Here is an 18,108-nt window from a genome sequence, read left to right on the forward strand (position 1 = left end):
AAAAACTTATTAAAAATTCAAATATAGGGAGGCTAAATAACGTGCTTCTGAATAACCAACAAATCATAGAAGAAATAAAAAAAGAAATCAAAATATACATAGAAACAAATGAAAATGAAAACAAAGGAACCCAAAACCTATGGGACACTGTAAAAGCAATGCTAAGGGGAAGGTTCATAGCATCACAGGCTTACCTCAAGAAACAAGAAAAAAGTCAAATAAATAACCTAACTCTACACCTAAAGCAACTAGAGAAGGAAGAAATGAAGAACCCCAGAGTTAGTAGAAGGAAAGAAACCTTAAAAATTAGGGCAGAAATAAATGCAAAAGAAACTAAAGAGACCATAGCAAAAATCAACAAAGCTAAAAGCTGGTGTTTTGAAAAAATAAACAAAATTGACAAAGTGTTAGCAAGACTCATTAAGAAACAAAGGGAGAAGAACCAAATTAACAAAATTAGAAATGAAAATGGAGAGATCACAACAGACAACACTGAAATACAAAGGATCATAAGAGACTACTACCAGAAGCTCTTGCCAATAAAATGGACAACTTGGAAGAAATGGACAAATTCTTAGAAAAGTATAACTTTCCAAAACTGAACCAGAAAGAAATAGAAGATCTTAACAGACCCATCACAAGCAAGGAAATCAAAACTGCAATCAGAAATCTTCCAGCAAACAAAAGCCCAGGACCAGATGGCTTCACAGCTGAATTCTACCAAAAATTTAGAGAAGAGCTAGCACCTATCTTACTCAAACTCTTCCAGAAAATTGCAGATGAAGGTAAACTTCCAAACTCATTCTATGAGGCCACCATCACCCTAATTCCAAAACCAGACAAAGATGCCACAAAAAAAGAAAACTACAGGCCAATATCACTGATGAACATAGATGCAAAAATCCTTAACAAAATTCTAGCAAACAGAATCCAACAACATACTAAAAAAATCATACACCATGACCAAGTGGGCTTTATCCCAGGAATGAAAGGATTCTTTAATATCCACAAATCAATCAATGTAATACACCACATTAACAAATTGAAAGATAAAAACCATATGGTTATCTCAATAGCCTTTGACAAAAAAGCCTTTGACAAAATTCAACACCCATTTATGATTAAAACTCTCCAGAAAGCAGGAATAGAAGGAACATACCTCAACATAATAAAAGCTGTATATGACAAACACACAGCAAGCATTACCCTCAATGGTGAACAATTGAAAGCATTTCCCCTGAAATCAGGAACAAGACAAGGGTGCCCACTCTCACCACTACTAGTCAACATAGTTTTGGAAGTTTTGGCCACAGCAATCTGAGCAGAAAAAGAAGTAAAAGGAATCCAGATAGGAAAAGAAGAAGTGAAACTCTCGCTGTTTGCAGATGACATGATCCTCTACATAGAAAACCCTAAAGACTCTACCAGAAAATTACTAGAGCTAATCAATGAATATAGTAAAGTTGCAGGATATAAAATTAACACACAAAAATCCCTTGCATTCCTATACACTAACAATGAGAAAACAGAAAGAGAAATTAAGGAAACAATACCATTCACCATTGCAACAAAAAGAATAAAATACTTAGGAGTATACCTACCTAAAGAAACACAAGACCTATACATAGAAAACTATAAAACACTGATAAAAGAAATCAAATAGGACACAAACAGATAGAGAAATATACCATGTTCATGGATTGGAAGAATCAATATTGTCAAAAAGACTATACTACCCAAAGCAATCTATAGATTCAATGCAATCCTTATCAAGCTACCAACGGTATTTTTCACAGAACTAGAACAAATAATTTCACAATTTGTATGGAAATACAAAAAACCTCGAATAGCCAAAGCAATCTTGAGAAAGAAGAATGGAACTGGAGGAATCAACCTGCCTGACTTCAGACTCTACTACAAAGCCACAGTCATCAAGACAGTATGGTACTCCCTTGCTGCTTTTAATATTCTTTCTTTGTGCTTATTCTTTGTTTGATTAGTATGTGTCTTGGTGTGTTTCTCCTTGGGTTTATCCTGTATGGCACTCTTTGTTCCTCTTGCAATTAATTGACTATTTTCTTTTCCATGTTGGGGAAATTTTCATCTGTAATGTCTTCAAAATTTTCTCATGCCCTTTCTTTTTCTCTTCTGCTTATGGGACCCCTATAATTCAAATTTTGCCACGTTTGATATTGTCCAAGAGGTCTCTGAGACTATCCTCAGTTCTTTTCATTCTTTTTACATTATTTTGCTCTTCAGAAGTTATTTGCATCATTTTATCTTCCAGCTCACTAATTCGTTCTTCTGCTTCAGATACTCTGCTGTCGATTCCTTCCAGAGTATTTTTAATTTCAGTAATTGTTTTGTTTGTATGTTTTTTCTTTAATTCTTCTAGGTCTTTGTTAATTGATTCTTGCATTCTCTACAGTTTGATTTCAAGGTTTTCGGTCATCTTTACTATCATTATTCTGAATTCTTTTTCAGGTAGTTTGCCTATTTCCTCTTCATTTGTTTGGACTTCTGAGTTTCTAGTTTGTTCCTTCATTTGTGTAGTATTTCTCTGCCTTTTCATTAATTTTTTTTAACTTATTGTGTTTGAGGTCTCCTTTTCCCAGGTTTCAAGGTTGAATTCTTTCTTCCTTTTGGTTTCTGCCTTTCTAAGTTTGGTCCAGTGGTTTGTGTAAGCTTCATATAGGGTGAAATTTCTGCTGACTTTTTTGTTTGGTTTTTTTCCCTCTGTTGGGCAAGGCTGAATGAGGTGGTAATCCTATCTGCTGATGATTGGGTTTGTATTTTTGTTTTGTGTTTAAATGAGGTGTCCTGCACAGGATGCTATTGGTGGTTGGGTGATGTTGGGTCTTGTACTCAAGTGGTTTCCTTTGTGTGAGTTCTCACTATTTGATACTCCTGAAGGCAATGGCACCCCACTCCAGTACTCTTGTCTGGAAAATCCCATGGATGGAGGAGCCTGGTAGGCTGTGGTCCATGGGGTCGCTAAGAGTCGGACATGACTGAGCGACTTCACTTTCACTTTTCACTTTCACGCATTGGAGAAGGAAATGGCAACCCACTCCACTGTTCTTGCCTGGAGAATCCCAGGGACAGGGGAGCCCAGTGGGCTGCCGTCTATGGGATCACACAGAGTTGGACACGGCTGAAGTGACTTAGGAGCAGCAGGGTTAGTTCTCTGGCAATCTAGGGTCTTGGAGTCAGTGCTCCCACTCCAAACATTCAGGGCTTGATCTCGACTTTTGCATGGTTCTGTATATTATTTTCCACTGGTCAGGTACTCCTGACCATTCTCTGCTGGTGTTCTACATGCACTTCTGGGTATGAAGGTGTATTCCTGATATATCTGTGGAAAGAGGTGTACTCCATGTTCACCTACTGCTCCATCATCTTGTTTTGAGAAATGAATTTTGTCATTGAGTTTGAAATGTGCTGTCCTATTATAGATGTTTACGTGTTGGATATGTGGAAAACATCAATACTTAAGAGGACAGAGAAGGAAAAGTCCACAAAAGAAACTGTGAAGGAGTGAGAAATATGGAGAACTGTGAGAGCTAGTGACAGACTTTAGTTTCTTGGGCTCCAGAATTACTGCAGATGGTGACTACAGCCATGAAATTAAAAGATATTTGCTTCTTGGAAGAAAAGTTATGACAAACCTAGAAAGCATATTAAAAAGCAGAGGCATTACTTTGCCAGCAGAATTTCATCTAGTCAAAGCTGTGGTTTTTCCAGTAGTCATATATGGATGTGAGATTTGACCATAAAGTAAGCTGAGTGCCCAAGGACTGATGCTTTTGAACTGTGGTGTTGGAGAAGAATCTTGAGAGTCCCTTGAACTGCAAGGAGATCCAATCAGTCAATCTAAAGGAAATAAGTCCTGGCTATTCATTGGAAGAACTGATGCTGAAGCTGAAGCTCCAATACTTTGGCCACCTGATGTGAAGAACCGACTCTTTGGAAGAAGACCCTGATGCTGGGAAAGATTGAAGGCAGGAGGAGAAGGGGATGAAAGAAGATGAGATGGTTGAATGGCATCACCCACTTGATGGACATCAGTTTGAGTAAGCTCTGGGAGTTGGTGATGGGCACTGGCATGCTGCAGTCCATAGGATTGCACAGAGTTGGACATGACTGAGTGACTGAACTGACTAACTGTGAGAGTTAGTGTTACACAGGCCAACACAAAAGAGTTTCAAGAGTAAAGATCCATGAAACTATTAAATACAAAGAGAGGTCAAGTAGAAAGACAAAAATGTACCCATTGGCCTTAGTGGTCCTAGAATGGGCAATTTCAGTACAGGCAAGTTTCCAGTAGATTAAAGAGGGAATGATGGTGAGAAATCAGAGAGGAGATACCAATTTCTTTTTAAAGAAATTTGGTTATAAAGTGCAATGGAGCTCTTAAATATCAGGTAAATGGGAATAAGAGGGAAAAGAAAAAGGATTTTTTTTTCTTTACAAAGTGTGGAAAATCTAGAAATAACTTATAGGGGTTCTTTATGGGGGAAAGAATCAGTAGTCATGTATGGATGTGAGAGTTGGACTATAAAGAAAGCTGAGCACAGAAGAATTGATGCTTTTGAACTGTAGTGTTGGAGAAGACTCTTGAGAGTCCCTTGGGCTGCAAGGAGATCCAACCAGTTCATCCTAAAGGAGATCAGTCCTGTATGTTCACTGGAAGGACTGATGCTGAAGCTGAAACTCCAATCCTTTGGCCACATGATGCGAAGAGCTGACTCACTGGAAAAGACCCTGATGCTGGGAAAGATTGAGGGTGGGAGGAGAAGGGGACGACAGAGGATGAGATGGTTGGATGGCATCACCGACTCGGTGGACATGAGTTTGAGTAAATTCCGGGAGTTGGTGATGGACAGAAAGGCCTGGCATGTTGCAGTCCATGGGGTCACAAAGAGTCGGACATGACTGAGTGACTGAACTGAACTGAACTGAATAGGGGAAAGAACCTATAAACTTTGAAGATAAAGGCAAAGAAGAAAAACTGCATGATAGCAAGTCCCTAAGAATGAAGAGGGTATGGATAAAAGATCCAAGCATAAAGAAGGAAGAACAGGAAAAAAGAGGAAAAACTGGAAATTTCAGCTTAATTGGATATTTCTCTTAGTCAAGTAGGTAGCTACACTTTCAGCCTGTCTGATGTAGCAAGGGAGACATGGCCATGGAGTTTGATGTCTTGTCAAGAGAGAAGAAAAAGTAGCAGCTGGTACCAAAATGAAAAACACAGTGCAAGGGTTATTGATTATTTTAAAATATCTTATAACAGGTTCTGTCTAATACTTTGAAAGAGCTATTCATAATCTTAACAATTAAACACTGTCATTTTTCCTTAAATGTATTCTCACCACAGCTGCTATTATCTTATCAACATCTGTCCATGCCTTATGGAAGTTTATTTTTCAAGTGAAACTAGAATAAAAAGCTTGACATTTAATATATTTAATATGCAATCTGTCTCATGATGCATCACTGACTTTATTTTTAATATGAAATCTAGATGAAAATCTTTGGGTTGAAAAAGAAGATTACAAATGTAAATGTATTTTAAATATAATTCCATAAATAGTAATATCATGAATTTATCAATAAGATTGCTTGTTTATCTGAAGATTTATGATAACATTCTTTGTTAGAATTGTGGTTTTACTTTAATACTTAAAAGTATTTTGTACATTGATGTATAGCAGAAACCAATACAGTATTGTACAGCAATTATCCTCCAATTTTTAAATTTAAAAAACTTTTTAAAAATGAAAATAAAAAAAATGAAAATAAAAGCAACTCCAAAATAGTACTTTGTAAGTTTGATTACGTATTTTATTTTCTATTGAGTTATTTATATAAAGTTACTTGCTATGATGGTTTTGGGGGTGTTCCCAGGTAGCACAGTTGTAAAGAATCTCCTGCTAATGCAGGATGTGTAAGGAATCAGAATTCAATCCCTGGGTCAGGAAGATTTCCCAGAGTAGGAAATGGCAACTCTCTCCAGTATTCTTGTCTGGAAAATTCCATAGACAGAGGAGCCTGGAAGGCTACAGTCCATGGAATTACTAAGAGTCAGACACGACTGAGTGAGCATTCACACGCGTGCACACACACATGACTTCACAATGATGTGAATACACTTACTGCCCACCGTGTGGTACACTTAAAATTGGTTAAAATGGTAAATTTATGTTATGTATGTTTCACTAAAATAAAAAAATGAAATGCATTTTAATACTCTTTATGTTGGACAATTTTTTTATTGTGAAAATAAAATATAAACAGTGAATTAGATACTTCGATGTTGAAATGAAAGGGCATTTGAGTGTTAAATAGTATTTAAGTGCATTAAAGAAAGGAAAGGTCAGAGAAAAATAAATGTCCCTACCTACTTCCATTATTCTCTGGTGGTATACTGTAAGAAAATAATTTTTAAGATCTTGCTAAAAACTCCTGTAGCTAAAATAAGGACTATAACTTTAAAAGAATGTAGTTTTTCACAAGTTAATCAAGGAGGTTATGAAAGGAAGCACAGGAGTTAACAAGAGACTCACTCCATCTGTTTTCTTGGACACTTTCTGCCCTTGTTTATCCTGGAAGGTAACCTGGGTGGCAGGAATACACATTGACATACTTAGGATTTGAAAATCATATATTTGAGCTATGAGATTTGTCTTATTATGGCTAATATAACAAGCCTAAGAAACTACATAACTACAGACTCATTAGTATTCACTATACTTCCTACAAGCTCCATCTCTCAGCAGGGATAATCATTGATTTACTTTCTGTTTTTATAGATATCTTCTGGATGTTTTGTACAAATGTTATCATATAATATATGTTCAGACTGGCTTCTTACACTTTGTATAATGTTTTCAAGTTTCATCTGTATAGTGGATGTTTCAATTTGTTGTTGTTCAGTTGATCAGTTGTTGATCAGTCATGTCTGATCTTTGTGACCCCATGGACTGCAGCACTCCAGGGTTTCCAGTTCTTCACCATCTCCCAGAGCTTGCTCAGACTTACATCCATTGAGTCGGTGATGCCATCCAACCATCTCATCCTCTGTCATCCCATTCTCCTCCTGCCTTCAGTCTTTTCCAGCATCAGGGTCTTTTCTAATGAGTCAGCTATTCGAGTTGGGTGGCCAAAGTATTGGAGCTTCATTATCAGCATCAGTCCCTCCAATGAATATTCAGGATTGATTTCCTTTAGGATTAACTGGTTTGATCTCCCTGCAGTCCAAGGGACTCTCAAGAGTCTTCTCCAACACCACAGTTCAAAAACATCAATTCTTCATTGCTCAGCTTTCTTCGTATTCCAAGTCTCACATCTATATATGACTACTGGAAGAACCATAACTTAGACCTTTGTCAGTAAAGTAAATGTCTCTGCTTTTTAATACACTGTGTATGTTTGTCATATATTTTCTTCCAAGGAGCAAGAAACTTTTAATTCCATGACTGCTGTCACCATCTTCAGTGATTTTGGAGCCCAAGAAAATAAAGTCTGTCACTGTTTCCATTGTTTCCACATCTATTTGCCATGAAGTGAGGGACTGGTTGCCATAATCTTCGTTTTTTGAATGTTGAGTTTTAAGCCAACTTTTTCACTCTCCTCTTTCACCTTCATCAAGAGGCTCTTTAGTTCCTCTTTGCTTTCTGCCATAAGGGTGATGTCATCTTCATTTGTGAGGTTATTGATATTTCTCCCAGCAATCTTGATTCCAGCTTGTGTTTCATCAAGCCTGGCATTTTGCATGATGTACTCTGCATATAAGTTAAATAAGCAGGGTGACAATATACAGCCTTAACATACTCCTTTCCCAATTTTGAACCTGTCTGCAATTCTAGAATTTTCTTTCTTTTTTTTTTTTATGATCCATCAGATGGCAACTTGATCTCTGGTTCGTCTGCTTTTTCTAAATCCAGGTTGAACATCTGGAAGTTCTTGGTTCATGTACTGTTGAAGCCTAGCTTGAAGAATTTTGAGCATTACTTTGATAGCATGTGAAATGAGTATAATTGTATGCTTGTTTGAACATTCTTTGGCATTGCCCTTCTTTGGGATTTGAATGAAAACTGACATGTTCCAGTCCTGTGTCCACTGCTGAGTTTTCCAAATTTGCCAGCATATTGAGTGCGGCACTTTCACAGCATCTTCTTTTAGGATTTGAAATAGCTCAGCTTGAATTCTATCACCTCAACTAGTTATGTTCATAGTGATGCTTCCTAAGGCCCACTTGACTTTGCATTCCAGGATGTCTGGCTCTCAGTGAGTGATTACACCATCATGGCTATCTGGGTCATTAAGATCTTTTTGTATAGTTCTTCTGCTCTGTATATTCTTCCCACCTCTTCTTAATATCTTCTGCTTCTGTTATGTTCATACATTTCTGTTCTTAAATGCACCCAACTTTGCATGAAATGTTCCTTTGTATCTCTAATTTTATTGAAGAGATCTCTCTTCTTTCCTATTCTATTGTTTCCCTCTATTTCTTCACGTTGTTCTCTTAAGAAGGCTTTCTTATCTCTCCTTGCTATCCTTTGGAACTCTGCATTCAGATGGGTATATCTTTCCTTTTCTCCTTTGCCTTTCACTTCTCTTCTTTTCTCAGCTATTTCTAAGGCCTCCTCAGACAACATTTTGTGTTTTTGCATTTTTTCTCCTTTGGGATGGTTTTGATCACTGCCTCCCATACAATGTTATGAACCTCCATCCATAGTTCTTCAGGTACTCTGTCTATCAGATCTAATCTCTTGAATCTATTTGTCACTTTCACTGTATAATCATAAGGGATTTGATTTAGGTTACACCTGAATGGCCTAGTGGTTTTCCTTCCTTTCCTTAATTAAATCTGAATTTTGCAATGAGGACTTCATGATCTGAGCCTGTCAGCTCCAGGTCTTGTCTTTGCTGCCTGTATAGAGCTTCTCCATCTCCATCTAGTTCCCTGACCAGGGGTCGAACCTGGGCTCCCTACATTGGGAGCAAGGAGTCTTAACCACTTGGGAATAGGTAAGTCCCTGGGTTGTCTTATTATTGCATTTTAATAATTGTTTATTTATAGATAGATAAATTCTGTTACATTTCAGAACATTCTGCATAACCCAAGGTCATAAAAATTTGCTTTTATATTTTCTTCTAAGTGTTTTATACTTTTAGCTCGTGAATCTACGCCTATGTTTTATTTTGAATTATTCTTGTGTATGTTGTGGTGTTTGTTTGTTTTGGTATATAGATACTCAACTGTCCTGGTATCATTTGTTGAAAAGACTATTCTTTCAAGCATAGATCTTACTTTTCAATATTATTTTGTCTATTCTGAGTTCTTTAAAGTTCTATATAATTTTTGAGATCAGCTTGTCAATTTCTGCAAAAAAGCCAGATAGGATTTTTGAGAGGAATTGCATTGAATCTGTACATTAGTTTGAAAACTACTTTCATCTTAACAATATTAAGTCTTCTGAACCATGAACTTGGGATGTCCTCCTATTTATTTATGCTTTCCAGTGTTCAATATGTACAAGTCCTATGTTTCTTTCTTTAAATTTATTTCTAAGCGTTTTATTCTTTTTGAGACCATTTTAAATGGAATTGCCTCCTTAGTTTAATTTTCAGATTGACTATTGCTAACTTATAGAAATGCTATTGATTTTGGTTTATTGATACTGTAACTAAGAAAACATAGAAAATTTATTTTACTTTATGAGGTTTTTTATAAGTTACATGATTTATGATCATGTTTATTATTATGATCCTCAGAAATCTGAATGATGATTTAGCAGGTTGCCCAACTGACTTTCATATAAATCCAACATCTACTAATGCTTTACATTAGAAAGTAGCATGTTGAATTAGGTAAAAGGTTTCCCAAACAGACAGTTCTTCAGAAATAACTGGGGGATTTTTTAAAATATACATTGACTCTTTTTATTTTCTATTGGCTGAATCAGAATTTGGGGGAAAGAGCCTAGATTCTTTATTTTAAAAAATATCCTGAGTTAATTTGGTGCAGCCTGCTTGTGAACTTGCACTTAAGAAACACTATTTTATGCTTCCATAAGGCAAACATATTCCTGTGAATTCACTTTGATGAGCCTATTGGAATGTGATTTTTATTAATTCATTAAAAAAACTTTGCATTGGAGTGAACGGAATCAAATTTCTGATTTTATGAAGCTAACATTCTATCATGGAGGAAGTTAGACAGTAAGATATAAGCAGCAAAATGGAATGTAAAGCAAGCCAAGAGTCTAAAGAATGACAGAGGTACAGTTGAAAGTGTGGTCAAAGGAGATCCTTTCCATCAGGTGATATTGAAATAAAGACCTGAATGAAAGAAGAAAATGACTTATGGAAGTCTCCGAGAAAAAAATGCTCTGTGCAGAAAGAGAATGTAAAGACCTACTGAGAAGGAGCTTATGTGAAATATTCAAGAATAAGAAGGCCACTAGATTTGAGAAGGTGAGTTACTGAGAAAGTAGTAAGAAGTGAGATTAGAAAAATTGGAGCACACCACATTTCTCTGCATGAAATGAGTTTATGCAGTTTTGTACAGAAGGGTAACATGATCTAATTTAAAATGTTAGGGGGAGAAAAGATAAAGAAGGGCTAATAGGAAGCCATGACAATTGTCTTGTTGCATAGTTCTCAATGTGTGGTCCAAGGAACACCAGGAAAATACCGAGATCCTTTCATGAATCCATGAAGTCAAAGCTATTTTCATGATAAGTAAGATGTTATTTGCCTTTTTCACTTGTTGACATAGGCACTAATGGTGCAAAAGCAATGATAAGTAACACTGCTGTCTCCTTAACATGAGCCAAGATAGTGGCATCAAACTCTACTAAAAGTCATTGTATTCTCTGCAACCACAACTCTGCCATCAATTAAAGGTTTGTATCCCTGATGAAGCAGTAGAAATTGGCGTTATTAAATCTCAACCTTTGAGAACATGTCTTGTTAATAAACAATTCTGTGTGATGAATTGAGAAACACACATAAAGCTCTTCTGCTGTTTGTGAAGTATAATAGTTGTCTTGAAGAAAAGCATTTGTACAAGTGAGTTGCAAGTTAAATAGACTTTTAAAAAATCTCGAACAGAACATCATTAAAGGAATGCTGACAAACTCTATCTATTCAGACTTGAGTATTGGGCAAATATTTTTTTTGAATATGCACAAAGCCAGTTTGCTACTTCAGGGGAAACAACTGACATTTGTTGCCAATGTATTTGTTGCCAATGATAAACTTTGAATTTTAAAGGAAGTATTAAATTTTGGAAAATGTGTATCTGTCAACATGAAGTCAGTGCTGCTCAATACTTCAAACATTTTAAGGAGATTGGTGGTGATGTGTAAAACTATGTTGCTCTCCTAATTTATTTTTTTTTTTAAATATAGCAATTCAGTGGAGATCAAGATGGTGAAACATAAAAACATGGCACCCACCTCTTCCTACAAAAACACTAAAAATATATCTATACATGGAAAGATTTTCACAAAATGCCTATTGAACACTGGCAGGTCTCATAGAACCAAAGCTGAAGAAAGATCACCACATAACCAGATAGGACCAAACAACAACAACAAAAGCAATTTGGATGAAACCTGCAATCCTGAGAGGGAGTCATGAAAGAATAAAGGTTTCCTCACCCTGAGAACTCCCCTTACTAGCTGGGATATCAACCAGGACAGATAAAGAGCTTCAATGGCTCAAAGCAGAACGCAGCATCCAACTTGCAGCAGCAAAATAGACAGAGACCAGCACAGAAGATCTGGCTACCTCGCTGCACTCCCCAGCTCCAGATGCACACCTACTTTTGTGTGCGGCAGATGGGTGCTGAAACTCAGGCCTCAGCAGACAGACCCAAGGAGAGGACTCAGTCTGGCTGTGCAGAGACAGCCTAAAGGACATGCAGTGTGCTCTGGATCACAACTCAGAGTGTGTGCAGAATGGAGCCTGGGTTCTCATTCTCAGCATGCTTGCAGTGAGCTGAATCTGCTGCTACAAGCTCTGGGAGCAAATAGGAGCAGGCAGGTTGCCAACACATGGAGATGGAGCTAAATTCTGAACCAATTCCTGCCGGTGGAGTGATAATGGCAGATTTACCCCCCTGATGGCTTTGTGACTGCAGCAGCTACAGAACATCCAGACATGTAGGAGGATTACTGGCACTCTCATGGGGGAGGGTCCAGCATCAGCAGAGGTGGGCTTTGTGGGTGGGCACATGTGGAGGCAGGCTGGATCCTGGGTTGATTCTTGGAACCCACACAGTGGGTATGGGGTACAACTATGGCAGGTTCAAGTCTTGGACTTAAGTAGACTTTTGCTAGCAGCATTGTGAGCACCGTACCTGAGGGACATCTGAGAAAATTGCCAGCATTCCCATGAGATGGGGCCAAAGTAGTACCAAGGACAGTGTATTTTGTGAGCTCACACAACAGGTGTGACATCACTGTGTGCACTTTCCAGCAGACAGTTCTTACAGAAGAATACTCAGTGGCTTCTTTCCCTGAGACAACAGTCTGGTCCAACCTACTTCACATAGCAGCTTAGAACTGGATCTAGGGGCTTCTACTACAACAACTGGGGAGCAGGCTCTGCTCCTAAGAGGGCTAACAGCCACAGAGCAAAGAAGAGGTGCTGACCAACATCCAAGACAGGCTCTGGTCAGCACAACACCACTCACAACTCCAAGAAAGAGGATAATGTCCAACACATCCAGAGGAAATATGTGGAGGGTACTCATACTAAAAGCAACCCTCACACCAAAACTGTTTCACTCAGGCTACACAGAGATGCTCCCACATAAAATCAGCTCTTCAAGGCCACAGTGGATAACTGTTTCTCATAAATTCATTGAATCAGAGAAAAAGAAGTAAAATGAAAAAGCAGAGGACTCACTCCAAGTTGAAAGAACAAGAGAAGTCTCCTCAAAGAACAAATAATGGAACAAGCTTCTCCAGTTTATTAGGCCCCCAGTTCAAAAAGGGGATGATACAAATTATGGGAAATTAAGAAAGGCAGATCATTCACTGTAACAAGGAACTAGAAACTATAAAGAGGAGCCAATCAAAATCAGACAACTCAATTGTTGAGAAAAAGCTGAGCTAAAAGTGGCAAATGACAAACTAAATAATGTAGAAGAGTGAACAAGTAATCTAGAAGATAGGATAATGGCAATCATTCAATCAGAACAGCAGCAGAAAGACAAATGAAAAAAAAATGGAGATAGTGAAGGAAAGTGAAGTCTGGTGTGTGGCAATCCACAGGGTCACAAAGAATTGGATGTGATGGGGTGACTGAACAACAACAGTGGGATAAAATAATATAATAATGCCAATCTACTCATAATAGGGGTTCCATAAGGAGAAGAGACAGAGAAGGGGATGAAATATGTATTTGGAAAATTTATGGCTGAAAACTGCCCAAACCTAAAGAAGGAAATCTATATATAGATACAGGAAGCACAGAGGGTCCCAAACAAGAAGAATGCAAACTGACTTATATCAAGACATATTATAATTAAAGTGGCAAATGTTAGAAATAAAGAGAGGATTGTAAAAGAAATAAGAGAAAAACAAAGACTTAGTTATAAAGGAACCATCATAAGGCAATCAGCTGATTTCTCTAAAGAAACTTAGCAAAGTATATTCAAAATCCTGAAAGGAAAAAAAAATTGCCAACCAAGATACTCTACCTAGAAAGACTGTCATCTAGAATAGAAGGAGAAATAAAGAAATTCTCAGGTAGGAAAACACTAAAAGAATATAGAAATACGAAATCTATCATAAAAGAAATGTTGACAGGTCTTCTTTACATAGAAAAGAAGCAGGAATATTCAGGGAAAAGAAAATCACAATAGGAAAAGCAAACATATGAAAGGATTGTAGATCACACCAGTACACAGAATAAGGGGAAAAAATCCAAATTTGTGAAGGCAAGTATAACTACAATAAATAGCCAAAGAGTAAATATGAAGATGTAAAATAGGACATCAAAATCATAAAATGTTGGGGAAGGGAGGAAGAAAATGTAGAATTTTTTTTTAATGTGTTTATTTGACTCTCAGTTTAAAGCAAGTAGATAGAGTAATGGATTAACATGCTTAAAAATCAGGGTGACCACAAATAAAATATATGCAGCAGATTCAGAAAAACCAAAAAGAAGAGAACTTAAGCATAACTTAAAAGAAAACCATAAGCCACAAAAGGGAAAAGAAGCAGAAAAAGAAAGGAACAAAGAAGAAATACAAAAGCAACTGGAAAAAATGTTTTAAATGGCAATAAATGCATACTTATAAAAATTACCTTAAATATCAATGGACTAAATGCTCTGGTCAAAAGACATATAATGGCAGATTGGATAATGAAACAACAGTCTACAACATGCTGCCTATCAGAGACTCACTTTAGAATGAAGGGCACACAGATTACAAGTCAGGAGATATTTCAAGCAAACAGAAATGACAGGAATGTGATGGTAGCAATGCTATTATGAGATAAAATAGACTTTAAAACAAAGGCCATAAAGAAAGATATAGAAGGACACTGTGTGCTGTGCTTAGTCGCTCAGTCGTGTCTGATTCTTTGTGACCCCATAGACTGTAGCCCACCAGGTTCCTCTGTCCATGGGGATTCTTCAGGTAAGAATACTGGAGTGGGTTGCCATGCTCTCTTCCAGGGTATCTTCCCAACCCAGGGATCAAATCCAGGTCTCCTGCATTGTAGGTGGATTCTTTACTGTCTACCACCAGGGAAGCCCTGGTACAATGATATAAGGATCAATACAAGAATAGAATATTATACTCATTAACATATATGCACCCAATACACTTAAATACATAAAACAAATACTAACAGACATAAAGGTAGAAATTGATGATAATATAATAATAGGAGGTTAACCCCTCACTGACTTCCCTGGTGGCTCAGATGGTAAAGTATCTGCCTACAATGCAGGAGACCCAGGTTCAATCCCTGGGTTGGGAAGATCTCCTGGAGAAGGAAATGGCAACCCACTCCAGTATTCTTGCCTGGAAAATCCCATAGATGGAGGAGCCTAGTAGGCTACAGTCCATGGGGTCGCAAAGAGTCGGACACAACTGAGCAACTTCACTTTCACTTTACATCAATGGACAGATCTTCCAGACAGAAAATCAGTAAAGCAGCAGAGATCCTAAATGAAACAATAGAACAGCTAGATTTAATTGATATTTTCAGGACATTACAGCCAAAAAAAAAAAAAAAAAATCAGAATACAGATGCTTTTCAAGGTCAAAGGGAGCGTTTTCTAGGATAGATCACATACTAAGACACAAAACAAACTTCAACAAATTAAGAGGATAGAAATTATTTCAAGTATCTTTTCTGTCTTCAGTGGCATGAAACTGGAAATGGACCACAGAGAAAGAAAGGAGAAAAACATGACTATGTGGAGACTAAAAAAACATGCTACTAAAAAATCAATGACTCAATGAAGAAATCAAAAAGGAAATTAAAAGTACCTTGGTATAAACGACAATGAAGACACAGTTTTTAAAAAAAAAATCCATGAGTTGCAGCAAAAGCAGTTCTTAGAGGGAAATTCATAACCATAAAGGCCTTTCTCAAAAAACAAGAAAAATTTCAAACCAACAATTTAGTGTACTATCTAAAAGAATTAGAATAAGAACAAACAAAACCTAAAGTCAACAATAGGAAGGAAATAATAAAGATCAAGGAGGAAATAAATAAAATACAGATTAAAACAAATATAAAATATCAATAACGCTTTTTTTGGAAAGGCTAAAATTGACAAGCATCTGGTCAGGCTCATCAAGGAGAAAAGAAAGAGAACCCATATAAACAAAATAAGAAATAAAAATGGGAAAAATCTCAATTTATACTACAGAAATGCAAAAAATCATAAGAGAATACTGTGAGCAATTATATGCCAACAAATTTGACAACCTAGAAGAAACGGACAAATTTTCACAGCCCACCAAAACTGAATCAAGAAGAAATAGATGATTTGAACAGACCAATTGCTAGAAGTGAAATAGAATTTATAATTTAAAACTCTCCCTACAAAAAAAGTCCAGAATCAGATGACTTCACAGATGAATTCTACCAAACACACAAGTAACTTATACTGATTCATCTTAAACTTCCAAAAGATGGAATAGAACACTTACAAAGATATTCTATGTAGCCACAGTCACCCTGATACCAAACTAGACAAAGACATCAACAAGAAAGAAAATGACAAGCCAATATCTTTGATAAATATAGATGCAAAAATTCTCAACAAAATATTATTAATAGCAAACCAAATACAGCACACATATAAAAGCCTATACACCATGACCAAGTGGGATTCATCCCAAGTTCACAAAGATGGTTCAACATTTGCAAATCAATCAGTGTAATACACCACTTTAATGAAAGAACAGTCAAAAGCCACATGATCATTTCAATAGACACAGAAAAGGCATTGACAAAATTCAACATTCACTCATAATAAAAAGTCTTGGCAAAGTAGGATTAAAGGGGACATATCTCAACATAATAAAAGCCATTTGTGACAAATTCACAGCCTATGCAATTGTGGTAAAAAGCTAAAATCTGAACAACATAGCATTGGAAGTCCTAGTCATAGCAATCAGACCAAAAATAAAAAAAGAAAAAGAAATAAAGAGAATTTGATTTGGCAGGGAAAAAGGTAAAGTTGCCATTATATGAAGATGGCACAATATTATATATAGAAAACCGTAAGGACCCCAAATGACACTAACTAGATCTATTAAATAAATTCAGCAAATAATGGGAAAGAAGATTAACATTCAAAAATTGGTTGCATTTCCTTATGCTAACAATGAATTATGAGAAAGTAAATATAAAAAAGCAATATCTTTTAAAATAGCATAAAAAAATACTTGGGAATAGACCTGACCAAGGAGATGAAATATTTTTGCACTGAAAACTATAAATCATTAATAAAGGAAATTAAAGAGGTTTCAAAGAAATGGAAAAATATTGTATGCTCTTGGGTTGGAAGAATTAATGTTGTTAAAGTGGCAATACTACCCAAAGCAATCTATAGATTTAATGTCATACCTATCAAAATTCCCAAGACATTTTTCACAGAAGTACAACAAATAATTCTAAAATTTATATAGAATGATAAAAGATGCATAATTGTCAAAGCAATCCTGTGGGAAAACAAACAAAACAAGAGGTATAACTCTCCCAGACTTCAGACAAGACTGCAAAGCTATAGTAAGCAAAACAGTGTGGTATTGGCACAAAAGGAAATATATGGATCAATGGAACAGAACAGACAGCCCAGAAATAAACCCATATACCTACAGTCAACTAATCTTTGACAAAGGAGGAAAGAATATAAAATGGGAAAAAGACAGTTTTTTCAGCAAATGGAGCTGGAAAAGTTGGACATTTGCTTGTGAATCAATGAAGTTAGAACACATCCTCACACCATGCACAAAAATAAATTCAAAATGACTTAACATCTTAAACATAAGACATGACACCATAAAACTCCTAAAAGACAGCATAGGCAAAGCATTCTCTGATATAAATTGTACCAGTGTTGTCTTACGTCAGTCTCTGAAGGCAATAGAAACAAAAACAAAAATAAACAAATGGGACCCAACAAAATTTACAAACTTTTAACAGGAAAGTAAACCATAAAAAAAGACAACAAATGAAATAGAAGAAAATATTTTCAAATGATGGGACAAAGACTTAACTTCCAAAATATACAAACAACTAATACAACTAAGCAACAAGAAACCAAACAACCCAATATGAAAATGGGCAGAAGACTTTAATAGACATTTCTTCAAAAATACATACAATTGGCTAGCAGGCACATGAAAAGATGCTCAACATCAGTTAATATTAGAGAAATGCAAACCAAAACTACAATGAGATACCACCTGACACCAGTCAGAATGACCATCATTTAGAAGTCTACAAATGCTGGAGAGGGTGTGGAGAAAAGGGAACTCTCTTACACTGTTGGTGGAAATGTAAGTTGGTGCAGCCACTATGCAAAACAGTGTGTATGTTCCTCGGAAGACTAAAA

The 18,108-nt window shown here is 36.5% G+C and overlaps 1 non-coding gene across 1 annotated transcript; it reads left to right on the top strand.

Annotated features, from left to right (window-relative positions):
• The first annotated feature begins 14,939 nt into the window (after positions 1-14,939).
• TRNAC-ACA lies at positions 14,940-15,011 on the top strand. Its single transcript has one exon. It is a non-coding gene; the product is annotated as a tRNA-Cys (tRNA).
• The last annotated feature ends 3,097 nt before the right edge of the window (positions 15,012-18,108 follow it).

This window comes from Cervus canadensis, chromosome 25 (assembly GCF_019320065.1).
Source record: "Cervus canadensis isolate Bull #8, Minnesota chromosome 25, ASM1932006v1, whole genome shotgun sequence".
In the NCBI taxonomy this organism is placed as follows: Eukaryota; Metazoa; Chordata; class Mammalia; order Artiodactyla; family Cervidae; genus Cervus; species Cervus canadensis.